The following is a 13,830-nucleotide window of genomic DNA, read 5'->3' on the forward strand; positions in this document are numbered from 1 at the left end:
ATATTTTAGGTTTTCCAGGCCATATAGTCATTACAGCAATTAATTATTTTTGTTATTGTGGCCCAGAAGCAGCCATGGACAATGAGCAAATAAGTGGGGCTGTGTTCCAATAAAACATTATTTATAGATATTGAAATTCAAATTTCATATAACTTTCATATCATGAAATTTTATTATTATTTTAGCCATTTTAAAACATTAAAACCATTCTTAGCTCCCAAGCTGTACAAAAATAGGTGGAAGCATACATTTTACTTATGAGCTGTATTTTGTCAATTGTTGTTATATGTTAATAACAAGTAAATGTGAAACTATGCCTTTAAAAAAAATCTTACAAAGTTATTTGTGTTATTGAATTTTAACAATGAATAACTTGTAAAAATATGCAGCAGTCCCTGTAAAAGAGAAAATTATCTCAGACTCTAATTAAGAGATTTGAGAGAAATAACATTATACTGTGAAGAACTTAGTCATTAGAACAAGCCAGACTTGGATTCAAGGCAAACCTAATTTTGTATTAGCTTCAAAAGTTACATTACTACTCTGAACTTCAGTTTTCCTGTGCAAAACATTAAGGCAGCATTTCTAAAAGGCAAGCCAATTCTGATTGAAAATACATAGACATTCAATATGACTGTCATAATTATTTAGTATGATTTTATAAAAGAAATCTGTTAGAAGGTAAATTTTTATTTATAGACATGTTTTACAGAATATACCTGACCATACTCTGTTGAGGAAATAATTTTTCTTTATTAACTTCAATTTCATATCTCAGGTTGTTGTTGGTCTATTGGTACAAATAATCTGGAGGGGTATAATGATTAATAACCTGATTATAAAAAGTTAACATCCCACTATTAGTATATCTATACCATGTTAACCATTGAAATATTGCAAATTGTTTCCATTTGCATATAATTGATAACTGAATTGACTCAATATATATCTAAAAGTTTGAAGCTATATACTCATAGGCTTAATTATGATTAAATATTAAAACATATTTCAACATATTCTAATTTGTGCCTTCCATGAAATATTATAGTAATGATAATATGTATTTCTGTGATAACTCACAAGGAGCTAAAATGTGGCCTATCTGGTTATAATATATTCACCTTCCAAAATGTGTTAAAAATCATAATAATTTTGGAAGCACACTTTAATATCAGATTTTATCTTTCAAAGTTTATTGGTAAGACACCTTTCTGATCCAATAACATTCACATTCCCAAGTTATGAGTTGTTCAAGAGTTAAGTACAGTCCTTAAGGGCATACTCTATTCATCACTGGCAAACCTGAGCTCAGCCTCAAGTATAAAGTAAAAATAACTTCATACTAAATTACTGTTTTCATCTCCAAATCTCTATAGAATTTAGCAGTATCAATATTTCTATTCCAATATTCTTTGAAACACATCATTTAGTAATGTACTTATTTAACCTGGGGCCTGGTTTTAGTAATCTTCACTATATTGTGTTTTAACTGAGTAATATTTTCAGAATGGGGTTATTATACCAGAGGTATATGGGACAACTATATCTTTGTATTTTTCTAGAAAGCAATACATATTTATAAATATTGCAGTAAGTGTTTGACCTGGAAATGGCAATGTGAATGCTTTAGCGTAGAACACTGAAGCTTAGAACACCAGAATAGAATTCAGATATCAACCGTCCACTTTACATTTTGTTTACTTTGGGTAACTTATTCTGTTTTTGAAATGAAAAGATCAAAACAATTTCCTAGGCAATCAAGTATTTTTTTTCCTAAACAGCTTTTTGATGAGTTAAGTGTAAACAAATTAGAACCACATGGAAAGAATTTTCTTTACAACACACATTGCTTTAATGGGAAAAGTGTTTATGAGGATGCATTTTGGTTTTTAAAAATTTGAAAAATATTTTGAGAAATAGTTTAACAATCCCAATTGTGGTTTATTCTTCTGCTCCTGGTACAATGCACATCAAAACAAAATCTTGGAAGTGAAAACAACTCTAGGGCGCAGTTAATCAGGGTGATATTCTTAAATACGCTGTTTATCAAGTCCTCAGTCTCTCAGGGAACTGGGCAGTGTCTCAGGAAAGTGGGCAAGGTAGAAAAAGAATTGATTTTGGCAGTTTGAAAAAGAATTGGAATTTGGGATTATCATACAAAATTTCATTAACATCAAAGAAGAGCTCAGTCCCCTTTCCATCAATCCAATCTACAATTAGGTTGTACTTTCCTGGAGACCTTGAGGTACCCAATAAATAGCATCCCTCTTCCCCTTGTGCACTTTGGTCGTAACGTAAATTACTTCAGCCACTATGAGAAACAGTATGGGGGTCCCTCAAGAAATTAAAAGCATAAAACTATCACATGATCCAGCATTCCCACTTTTGGGATACCTAATTTCTGGAACAATTGAGAAAATAACAAGAGTCAAGACATGGAAAACCTAAATGACAAGATGTTGCTGAAAAGATACAGCTGGGTATCAGAATGCACTTACTATCCTCCTGCCTGCTTCAGTGGAGGACATCTGCCATGACCAAACTGTATGCCCAGCCACCCAAACTCATATGTTGAAGCCTCAATCCCCAACGTGATGGTATTTGGAGATGGGGCCTTTGGGAGATAATTAGGTTTAAATCGGTTCATAAGGTTGGAGACCTCATAAAGGAATTAATGCCTCTAAGAAGAAGCACACTCTCTGCCATGTTAGCACATAGTGAGAAGCAGCTTTCTACAGACCAGGAAAGATCCCTCACCAAACCAGACCATGCTGGCACTCTGATCTCAGAGGTTTAGCAACCAGAACTTTGAAAAAATAAGTCTCTGTTGTTTAAACCATCCAGTCTATGGCATTTTGTTATGGCAGTCAGAGCTTATTTAATCTCTCCCTCTACTTAGGTAGAAAGGAAGGCAAAAATGGCCAAATATACTTTCCACCGAATTTTTGACAAATGTGTTTCACTAAAAGTAGACTAGATAAAAGGCTGCGTGTTAGGTTGTTAGGGCCAAAGTACCACAGATTGGGCGGGTTAAACAACAGAATGTATTTGTTCACAACTCTGGATGTTAGAAGTCCCAGATCAAGGTGATGGCAGGGGTGGCTAGCTAAAGCACATGGAGGAGGACTGTACCAGTTCTCTCTCTTTGGCTTATAGATAGCACTCTTCTATCTTTCTCTTCCCTCCACAGGTCTATGTCCAAATTTCCTCTTCTTATAAGGATATCTGTCATTTTAGATTAGGACCTACCTTAATGACCTCATTTTAACCTAATCATATCTGTAAAGACCATCTATGATCACGGTCAGAGGTATTGGGGATTACAAATATAAAATTGGGGGTGAACACAATTCACCTAAACTAGCTGAACCCCACAAATCCAGGTCTCATTTTATATACAATAGAATTATTTTAGTAGCAACCTGGTCTTTCTCCAACTCGAGCAAGTGAACTTCCTTCAGATACTCAGAAATTATATTTATTCAATTCCAAGTTCCTTTTGAGCCTTACTATTTAAGAGTCAAAAATTTGATAGGATGTACAAGCTTATCACAGCACTGACACTAGCTTACTGAATTTGCCAATCCTGCTATGAGTAGCAGTTATATTTGGTCAAATTGTGTTCTATTTCTAAAAGCATTGCCAAAGATCATAATAAAAGTTACATGGACTGCCAGGCATGGTGGCTCAAGCCTGTAATCCCAGCACTTTGGGAGGCCGAGGCGGGTGGATCATGAGATCAAGAGATCGAGACCATATTGGTCAACATGGTGAAACCCCGTCTCTACTAAAAATACAAAAAATTAGCTGGGCATGGTAGTGCATGCCTGTAATCCCAGCTACTCAGGAGGCTGAGGCAGGAGAATTTCCTGAACCCAGGAGGCAGAGGTTGCGGTGAGCCGAGATCACGCCATTGCACTCCAGCTTGGGTAACAAGAGCGAAACTCCATCTCAAAAAAAAAAAAAAGTTACATAGACTTTGGATGAAGCAATGTAGATACAGAGAAAGTTCTTGTGTTTAGTCTTGCCAGGATGTTTGATTGTTTATGACAGTTGTCCAAAATACACTGAGAACTACTAAGGTTGAGTTGAGAAAAAATTGGCACTATTCACTTTCTCTCTTTGGAGAAAATACCAATTTATGCACGCATAGACTTTCATCTCTCAGAGAACAGCATTTGATGTGTTCTTATGCAGCTTCAGAATTTACAACGGAGGCAGCCACAGACCGGGGGTCTTATTTGCAGTTTCTTTCTCTCACCTCCATAATTTTCAAAATATTTTAATTACAGTTTCCCCTTTGGCACAAAGAATTCAAACATAGAACCTCCTTCATGCTTAGTAGTGCATACCGAATTCAATTACCTTGCAAACTTAAAAGCAGCAAATAATGCTTTGCTTGCTAACACCTAAAAGGCCTTTACAGATTGATCCTCTTTTCTCCATAATTGAATCCTTGCCTCAGATGCATCTGGTTGTGGTCGCTTGGGGTGTGCTGCAGCCTCCTGCTGGCACATGTGCTAAGTATTGTTCAAGGTCAAAATGTAGTTTTCTGTACCCAGAGCTTGCCTGTACCTGCTACATAAAATGATCTCTTTGGTTTCTTGTATCCCTTTTACTTGGAAATGCGTACGTTAATAAATCATTCCTTTCATCTAAAATTGCACTTTATATTTAACTTCAATTGCACTCAGGTTTACTAGTGAATTACTATGTCCTTCAGGACTTTATTTAGCTCCTGTGAAAAAGACAAAACTTAAGACTGTAGCTGTTATTAAATAAATAATGTAGGCCTCTAAGTCAACATAATAGATTTATTATATTGCATAAAGTTTCACATTTTTATAACTTTTGTCTCCCAAATGTTTCATGATATTAGCACTAAATAATTAACAAACTCAACTAAAAAGAAATATATTAAAAGGTAAAATTCCATCCCGCCATTATAGATTTTATGTTTGTGGATATTTACAAAATAATAATGCATCTGATAGTAAAGAAAACTAATTTTTAAAATGTTGATTAAAATTTTTTAAATTAGAGGCTACATTCTTTATTTATATTAAACGTACTGGCAATAAAGGGCCAAAAATATGAATTATATGAAAGTTACAAATGCACTCCTACATACCTCTTAGATTTAATAGGTTAAAGAAAATTAGTGGTGATGAGGTGCTTTCTATTTCTGTATTTTCTTTTAACCTGGGCTATTTATGAAAAGCTGTAAATTTAAAATATTTCATCCTTTTAATTGGTATTGTGCTAATATATAGATACATTTTTTTAGATCAATTTTAATGTGTCCCAATGAGTGTAAGTCATTTCCTTTACATGGAATAATAGAACAGGAAGATAAAAGGGAATTATTGGAATAGGTCAGAATAAAACAAAGATACTCATGCTTTAAAGGAAATAAAAGTTTGAATTTTTAGCTTCTTTAATCAGTCCATCAAATAGAAAGTTGATTTACTGAGTAAAATCTTATTGACTACTCACCAGAGTAGTTACTTCTTTCAAATCTGCATTTGTCTGAGCTGACATATATTAATACATGTTGTGAGCTGGCTTTCTTGAGATGGGATGGAATTCACCCTGACATATCTCCCTTTTTTTGAGGACCCATAGACAAAATGTAAAATAATTCCTATACAATAAGAATCAATGAAAATGAAAAGCTTCACCTTTCCCATTATTATTTTTATTTTGCACCTGGAGTTTTAGTTAAAAGAATTTTTTGAGAGTTTAAACTTCTTTGCTCACTAAAGACAAGCCATGTTAACATACGAGATTATAGAACTATATATATACAGAGAATTATTTTCTCTTTAAAACTAGGGGTGGTACAATTTGATTCAATCTGGTGTAATTGATTTGGCTTGCTTTAAAAGGTACCTGTTGAGCAAGTGTCCTAGATAATTTTTTAGCAGTGACAATTCACAGCTATTAAAGTATAATTTTATAGAAAATGATAAAACTGGAAAAACCACCCATCATTTGAGCAGATACTTTAGCCTTTATTGCATTCTTGCTTGCCATACTGAGAGTTTTTAATTGTAATGTGCAAAGAGGACAAAAAAAGACCACTGTATATCTTGGTATTTGTGTTTTTTATTTGTTCTCTAGAAAAATCTCACCTGTATTTACACCAGTGTAAAATTTTGTCATATGACTTTCATTATTTTAGAATACATGGGATTTATATTTTAAAGTTCACTCTACTCTTTAATTTTTAATCATTTCGCAGCCAATTATTCTTGATAAAATTGTAAAATTACAAACACTTAATGTTTCTATTATATTTTTCTAATTGATTCATTATTTTTAGGTGAAAATAATTGTATATGTTTATGTACAAGATGAAGTCTTGAAATATGTTTTCACTGTAGAATGGCTAAATTGAAATAATTAACATGTGCATTACTTCAAATGCTTATTTCTTTGCGGTGAGAATACTTAAAATCTACTCTCTTAGCAATATTCAAGAAGACAGTACATTATTAACTAGAATCACCATGTTGCACAGCACATCTCTTAAAATTATTCTTCCTCCCTAACTAAAACGTTTTATACACTTTGACTAACTAACATCTCCTCAATCATCCCAGTTCTTCCCCATTCCCTGGTAACCACCATTCTACTCTTACATCTCCACATTCAGCTTCTTTAGATTCTATATACGTGAGATCATGCAGTATTTGTGTTTCTATGCCTTGCTTATTTCATTTAACATAATGTCTTCCAGGTTAATTGATATTGTCACATATGGGAGGATTTTTTTTTATCTTTTCTAGGACTGAAGAGTATTTTACTGTGTGTGTGTGTGTGTGTGTGTGTGTGTGTGTGTGTATAATTTTTTTATTCATGCATTGATGGACATGTAGGTTGATTCTACATCTTGACTATTGTCAGCAACACTGTAATGATCATGGGAGTTCAGATATCTCTTCAAAATACCAATTTTATTTCCTTTGCATATATACCAAGTAGTGAGATGGAAGGATCAAAGTTTTTAAGGAATGTTCATACTGATTTCCATTATGCCTGTACTGATTTACATTCCCACAAACCATATGAAAGGAATCCCTTTTCTCCATATTCCCCATACTTATTTTTCATATTTTTAATAAGACTAATTTAAACAGGTGTGAGGTAATATTTCATTGTGATTTAACTGCATTTACCTGATGGACAGTGATGCTGAACATTTATTCACATGCCTGTTCGACACTGTTATGGTTTCCTCTGAGAAATGTCTATGCAGGTACTTTGCTCATTGGGTTATTGTGTTATTTGTTTTCTTGCCATTGACTTGAGTTTGTTATAGATTTGGGATATTAACCTCTTATCAGATTAATAGTTTGCATATATTTTATCCCATTTCATAGGTTGTTTCTTCACTCTGTCATGTCTCATTTATAGATTCGTGTATGCTGAACTATACTTGTATCCCTAACATAAATTTGAATTGGTCATGGAGAATGATTCTTTAAATTTGTTTTGAATTAGAGTTGCTAGTGTTTTGTTGAGAATTTTTTGCCTCTATATTGATCAGAGATATTGTCCTATAATTTTCTTTTCTCATAGTGTCCTTGTCTGGTTTCATCATTAGGGTAGCATAAAATTAGCTTAGAAGTTTTCCCTGCTCTTTAATTTTTTGCAAATGCCTAAGAAGGATAGGTATTATTTCTTCTTCAACTGTTTGATAAAATTCAGTAGTAAAGTCATCAGGTGTTGGCCTTTCTTTGATGGGAGAGTGTTTATAACTCCCCATCTCCTTATTCTTTATTGGCTTATTCAGATTATTTATTTCTTCATTATTTCATTTTGGTAGGTTGTATGTGTCTGGAAACACCCATTTCTTTCAGGTTATCCAATTAGTTGCCATATAGTTGTTCATAACAGTCTCTTGTAATATATTAATGTGGTATTAGTTGTAATGTCTCTGCTTTAATATATTATATTATTTTATTTATTTGAGACTTCTCTTTTTTTTCTTTTCTTAATCTAGCTAAAGGTTTGTCTTATTTTTGCTGATTATTTTCTATTTCATTTACTTCTGCTCTGATCATTATTATTTCTTCCCCCTCTACTAACTTTGGGCTTCTTTTTTTTTTTGAGACGGAGTTTCGCTGTTGTTACCCAGACTGGAGTGTAGTGGCACAATCTCGGCTCACTGCAACCTTCGCCTTCTGGGTTCAAGCAATTCTCCTGCCTCAGCCTCCCGAGTAGCTGGGACTACAGGTGCGTACCACCATGCCCAGCTAATTTTTGTATTTTTAGTAGAGACAGGGTTTCACCTTGTTGACCAGGATGGTCTCGATCTCTTAACCTTGTGATCCACCCACCTCGGCCTCCCAAAGTGCTGGGATTACAGGCGTGAGCCACCGTGCCTGGCTTTGGGCTTTCTTTCTCTAGTTTCTTGAGATATAGTATTACTTATTTAACATTTTATTCTTTTTTGGTGTATGCATTTAGTGCTTTACACTTCCTTCTTAGAGATGTCTCTTCTGCATTTTACAAATGTTTGTATATTTTATTTTCATTTTTGGTTGTCTCAGGATATTTTTAAATTTTCCCTGTTAATTTTTCTTTGAACTATGAATTGTTTATATTGTTTAACTTCAATGTGAATATTCTGAAATTTCTTCTGTTACGATTTCTAGTTTTATTCTATTGTGGTAAGAAAAAAATACTCAATATAATACAGTTTTCTTAAATTAGTTGAGTTTTTTGTTTGTTTTGTTTTTGTTTATAGCCAAACATATAATCTATCCTGGAGAATGTTCCTTGTGTGCTTGAAAAGAATGTATATTTTACCAGTATAGGGTGAAATTTTTGTATATGTCTATTAGGTACACTTGAACTAAAGTGTAGTTTAATTCCAATGTTTCCTGATTGATTTTCTATTTGGATGATCTGTCCATTGCTGAAAGCAGGTTATTAAAGCCTGTGACCATCATTACCTGAGAGTTTATCTCTCCACATTTATTAATATTTGCTTTATATATTTACATGCTCTGATAATTGGGTGTATATACATATATATCAATCTTTTTGAATTGACCCCTTCATCATTATATAATGACCTTATGTATTTCTTTTTATAGTTTTTGACTTAAAGTTTATTTTATCTGGCATAAACATGGGTACTGCTGCTCTTTTTGTTTCTATTTTCATGGGAAATCTTTTTTCATTCTTGCCTTTTAGTCCATATTTGCTACTAAAGATGAAGAGAGTCTCAACTTATTGTTGGGTCTTTTTTAAATACATTTAGCAACTCTGTTTTTTTGATGGAAAATTTAATCCATTTATTTTCAAGGTAATTATTGATGAGTAAGATCTTACTATAGTCACTTTGTTAATTAATTTCTGATAGTTTTATAGATCTTTTTTAGAAATCTTGCTGTCTTTGTTTGTATTTAGATGATTTTATTTAGTGATATGTTTTGAGTACTTAATTTTAACTGTTGTGTATCTACTATAGGTTTTTGCTTTGTGGTTACCATGAGGCTTACATAAGACACCTTATAGTTGTAACAGGATATATTAAGCCAATAACAACTTAATTTTATCACATATAAAAGCTCTATACTTTTACTCCATGCCCCATTATATGATTTGGTGCCATAATTTACATCTTATCATACTGTGTGTCCTTTAACAAATTATGGTAGCTATTAGTATTTTTAATAGTTTTGTCTTTTAACCATTATATTAAAAATTTAAGTGATTAACATACCATCATTAAAGCACTGGATTATTCTGAATTATCATTAGTATTTTGTGCACTTACTTTTATCAGTGAGTTTTAAACTTTCATATGTTTTCCTGTCATTAGAGTCTTTTTCTTTAATCTGGAAGAATTCCCTTTGGCACTTCTTGTAAGACAGATCTGATAATGATGGACACTCAGATTTTGTTCCTATGGAAAAATCTTTATGTCTTCTGCATTTCTGAAGGACACCTTTTGCCAATACTATTTATTGCAGTATTTTCCTGAGCACTTTGCATTTATCATGCCACTCTCTTCTGGTCTGAATTAGTTCTTTTCTCTTGCTACTTCCAGGATCCTCTCTTTATTGTTAATTTTTGACAGATTAATATATCTTGGTAAAGTCTTGCTTGAATTGAATTTGATTGGAGGCTTCCATCTTCTTGTACTTGGATATTTATGTTTCTTCATATTTGGAAAATGTGTGCTATTGCTTCTTTAAATAAAATTTTAAAGCATTCTTCCCATTTGTTTCTTTTCCCTCCATCTTGAACTCTTATAACTTGAAAACTGGTTCTTTGAATGTTGTCCCATAAGTCCTAAAATGTTTAAAATTAAACTTGTTTCTTTTTATTTTTTCTCTTCTGACTGTATATTTTCAAATTACTTGTCTTCAAATTCATGTATAAATCTTTTTTTCTGCTTGATCAATTATGTTACTGATGTTCTCTCTGGTGGTTTTCATTTCACTCACTCTAATTTTCTGCTCCAGAAATTCTGTTTGATTTTTTTGGTTGTTGTTTGTTTGTTTTACAATTTAAATCTCTCTGTTAAATATCTATTTTCGGTAATTTACTGCTTTCCTGATTCCACTAAGTTTTCCTGTATCCTATGGAAGTTTACTGAGCATTATTTAAACAATTATTTTAAATTATTTGTGCGGCAGTTTTATATCTTCATTTCTTTGGGTCAACTACTGGGAGATAATTATATTCTTTGGGGAGTGCTATGTCTTGTTGATTTTCCATGTTTCTTGTTGCTTTGTATTAATGTCTGTGTACTGGAAGAATTAAGGATTTATTCTTGAATCCTTGAAGACTGGCTTTGTTTGAGAATGTCGTCAAGTCTTACATCAAGCAGCTCTTCTAAAGATTCTAAACAGGCTGTCTGGGGAGGTTCATGGGCAGGCTGCTGCTGAAGTTCTCAGGAAGGCTAGCCTGGTACATGGGTCAGCAGGTGGGTAGGACTGGAACTAATGTACACAGGTGCGGATTCTGGATCTACTGGTATGGACATGTGGATTGGATCAATGTGGTGTTCCTAGAGCTGAGTCCATGAGGGCAGACCTGGATCCTGTATTATGGAAGCCAGCATGAAGCCTGGCCTCACAGGAGCTGACCTAGTATTGGGATGGGACATGAGCCCGAGTCTTCAGGGGCTAGGCATGTGCTGGAATGGACGAGATCCTGAGTCCACAGGACTGTCCTAAAGCTACAGGGCTTGCCTAGAGCCTGGTACCATGGGGACTCAGCTGGATCTTGGGTTTGCTTGAGCTAGCCTGGAGCATGGGTATGAAGGTGCTGATCTGAAAGCTAAGTACACAAGGGCTGGCCTGAGTCCCTGTGTTGTGAAGATTGTCCTGAGAACTGAGTCCACAGGGTCCATCATGGATTTGGGGTTCATGGAGTTCTGTCCAACACTGGACTCTACTGGGATGAGCCTTGGTCTGCTGAGCAGGTAGGGATCCTGAGTCTGGGGAAGTGTGGGGTCACAAAGGCCAGACTAAAGAATAGGATTTTGGGGACTATCCTAGTACAGGAAGGCTTGGAGCTTTTGTACATTGGTGTCTGAGGGCAAGAGAGCAGGCCTGGAGCTGGGGCAGGACTGACTTCTGGGCGAAGTGGACTGACTCTGGGCTGTTCTGAAGTTTCTGGGGCTGGACAGACCTAGAGCCTGTATCTACAGAGCCTAGCCTAGAAGCTGGGTCTGTAAATGCTGACCTGATGAATAGGGCTGCAGGGGCTTGGTTTGTGATGAGGTAGGCCTGAAGCTTTGACCCTTAGGGGCTAGCCTAGTGCTGAGAACAATCAGGAGCCTAGGACCACTAAGGCCAGCCTGATTCTGGACCAACCTGGCAGGGCCTCAGTCTTCAAAGACTCAATTGGCACAGGGATGGGCCCAAAGCCCAGGGCAACTAGGTGGGCCCCAATGATGTTAGGCTTTGGGCCATTCCAGAGCCAACTGAGTCCCCACATTGGGGCAGGTCCAGAGGCAAAGTATGCCAAGCAGGCCTAGGGTCTGAGGTTGTGGGATCCCACCTTGTGCAAAGGCAGGCTTGGAGGTTCAATCTTCAGGTACTAGCCTGGAATCTGGGGCTGTAGGAAACTTTCTGGCAGTGAGTTTTACTAAGGCAGGCCTGGCTTTAGAGTCCAGGGCAAAGTCCAGTTCTCACTTTCCTCTCCTTCCCCTAAGTTGAGGGTATTTCTCCATACTGTGCTTCCTGGGTTTAGGAAAGGGATGCTGCAGGTAATGTAAAACTAATTGTCCTTACTACCCTCTTCCACGTGTCTTTTATTATTTCCATGCTACACTCAGGTACTATAATCTCTCACCTGGTTTCCTTAGTTTTTAAGAAGATACTTTTGCACATGGATAGTTGTTCCAATTGATGTTTCTGTAAGCTAACAAATGCTGAAAGTCATATTCCACCACCTTGCTGATGTCTTCCCTGAAAATCAATTTAACATGCTCAAAATGTTTTCCCTATGAAAGCTTTGAAGTAATAGTTCAAACTGGTGCTAGAATCATATATGTATAATTTTGGGGTAACTGTAACATTTAAGTAGTTATTCCTTTCTGACTTAGGGATATGATTTAAAAACCTTGCAGCAGTGTAACATTAAGTCAGAACAGTAAATTTTTTTGATATGTAACATTAAGGAATATAGTTACAAAAAACATTACCAGCCATTACAATGGTGAATCAATAGCACTATTTACTTAAACATAATTTTATGATAACACATAGTAAGAAGAACAAAGCATGATGGAATTATGATTACTTACTATGGAATTATTATTTAATTCAGAACTAGAAAGAAACTAGGCAAATGGAAAACTCTTACTAAAGGTTCTCCCAAGCATAGATTCTTAACTAAGTGTAAAATGATTAGGCTGAGTCCAAGGACAGCTTTCAAATGCAGTTTTATGTTTCTTTGTTAATCTGCATTTAAAAATCTCAACTCCAAATGTCTAAGAATACATGTGTCCAAAATGTATTTTGGTCTATTAATCACAGAGATTAAATAAAGTTGGATTATTTTGGATAGTTTTTTTCTAAGAATTTCTATTTAATTTAAAAGTGTGCAAGTTAAACGTTAGTACATTTTGACTTAGAGTTAGCAAAATCTCTTAAGGCTCTAATTGGAGAGGGAAATTATATTTATTTTGTTTGGCTATAATTTTGTTAAGATCTATTAGCAAGTCTGGAAATTCATTATAAACAGAGCTAAAATTGATGCAGACAGGTACTGTGGTTATTTAGATGAATTCTATATCCTCACTATATACATATGGATCAAACCTGAAGACACAGAAAAACATTCTTGTAACAATCAGATTGAAATCCTTGACAGATTGCTGGAAGGCTTTTTCATTATTAAACACATGGGTTTGTCATAATGCAATTCATTTCATATATCTACTAAGAGCAGGCCATAAGTAAATATATAGCACAAAACACAGTTGGATTATTTTGCAGTATTATTTATGTGAGAAAAAATGCAATTCTGAAATATGAAATTCTCTAATGCTTATCACATGGCTATTTAGCATGCTTTTAATGTCAACTACTGTGAAGTAAATACCACACCCGACAGGATTCAAGGCATCCCAGTGCCTAAGATTAAACTGGAATTTAATGTGTTAACATTTTTTCCATAGAGTTTGACCTATGTTCCCTTAAGTGTTGCCTCTGCTTAGCAGCTGCTGTCACCACCAAAGAGTGCCTTATCTCCCGGCGCTACTCTGGCTTTGCGTGACTGTCACTGGCAAAGCAAATATGTTTTCAGGGAAGCTCCCAGCCTAGCTTCTCCCTAGAGCCTTAGTAGTCAAAAAAT

Source organism: Callithrix jacchus, chromosome 11 (genome assembly GCF_049354715.1).
Source record: "Callithrix jacchus isolate 240 chromosome 11, calJac240_pri, whole genome shotgun sequence".
NCBI classification, from domain to species: Eukaryota; Metazoa; Chordata; class Mammalia; order Primates; family Cebidae; genus Callithrix; species Callithrix jacchus.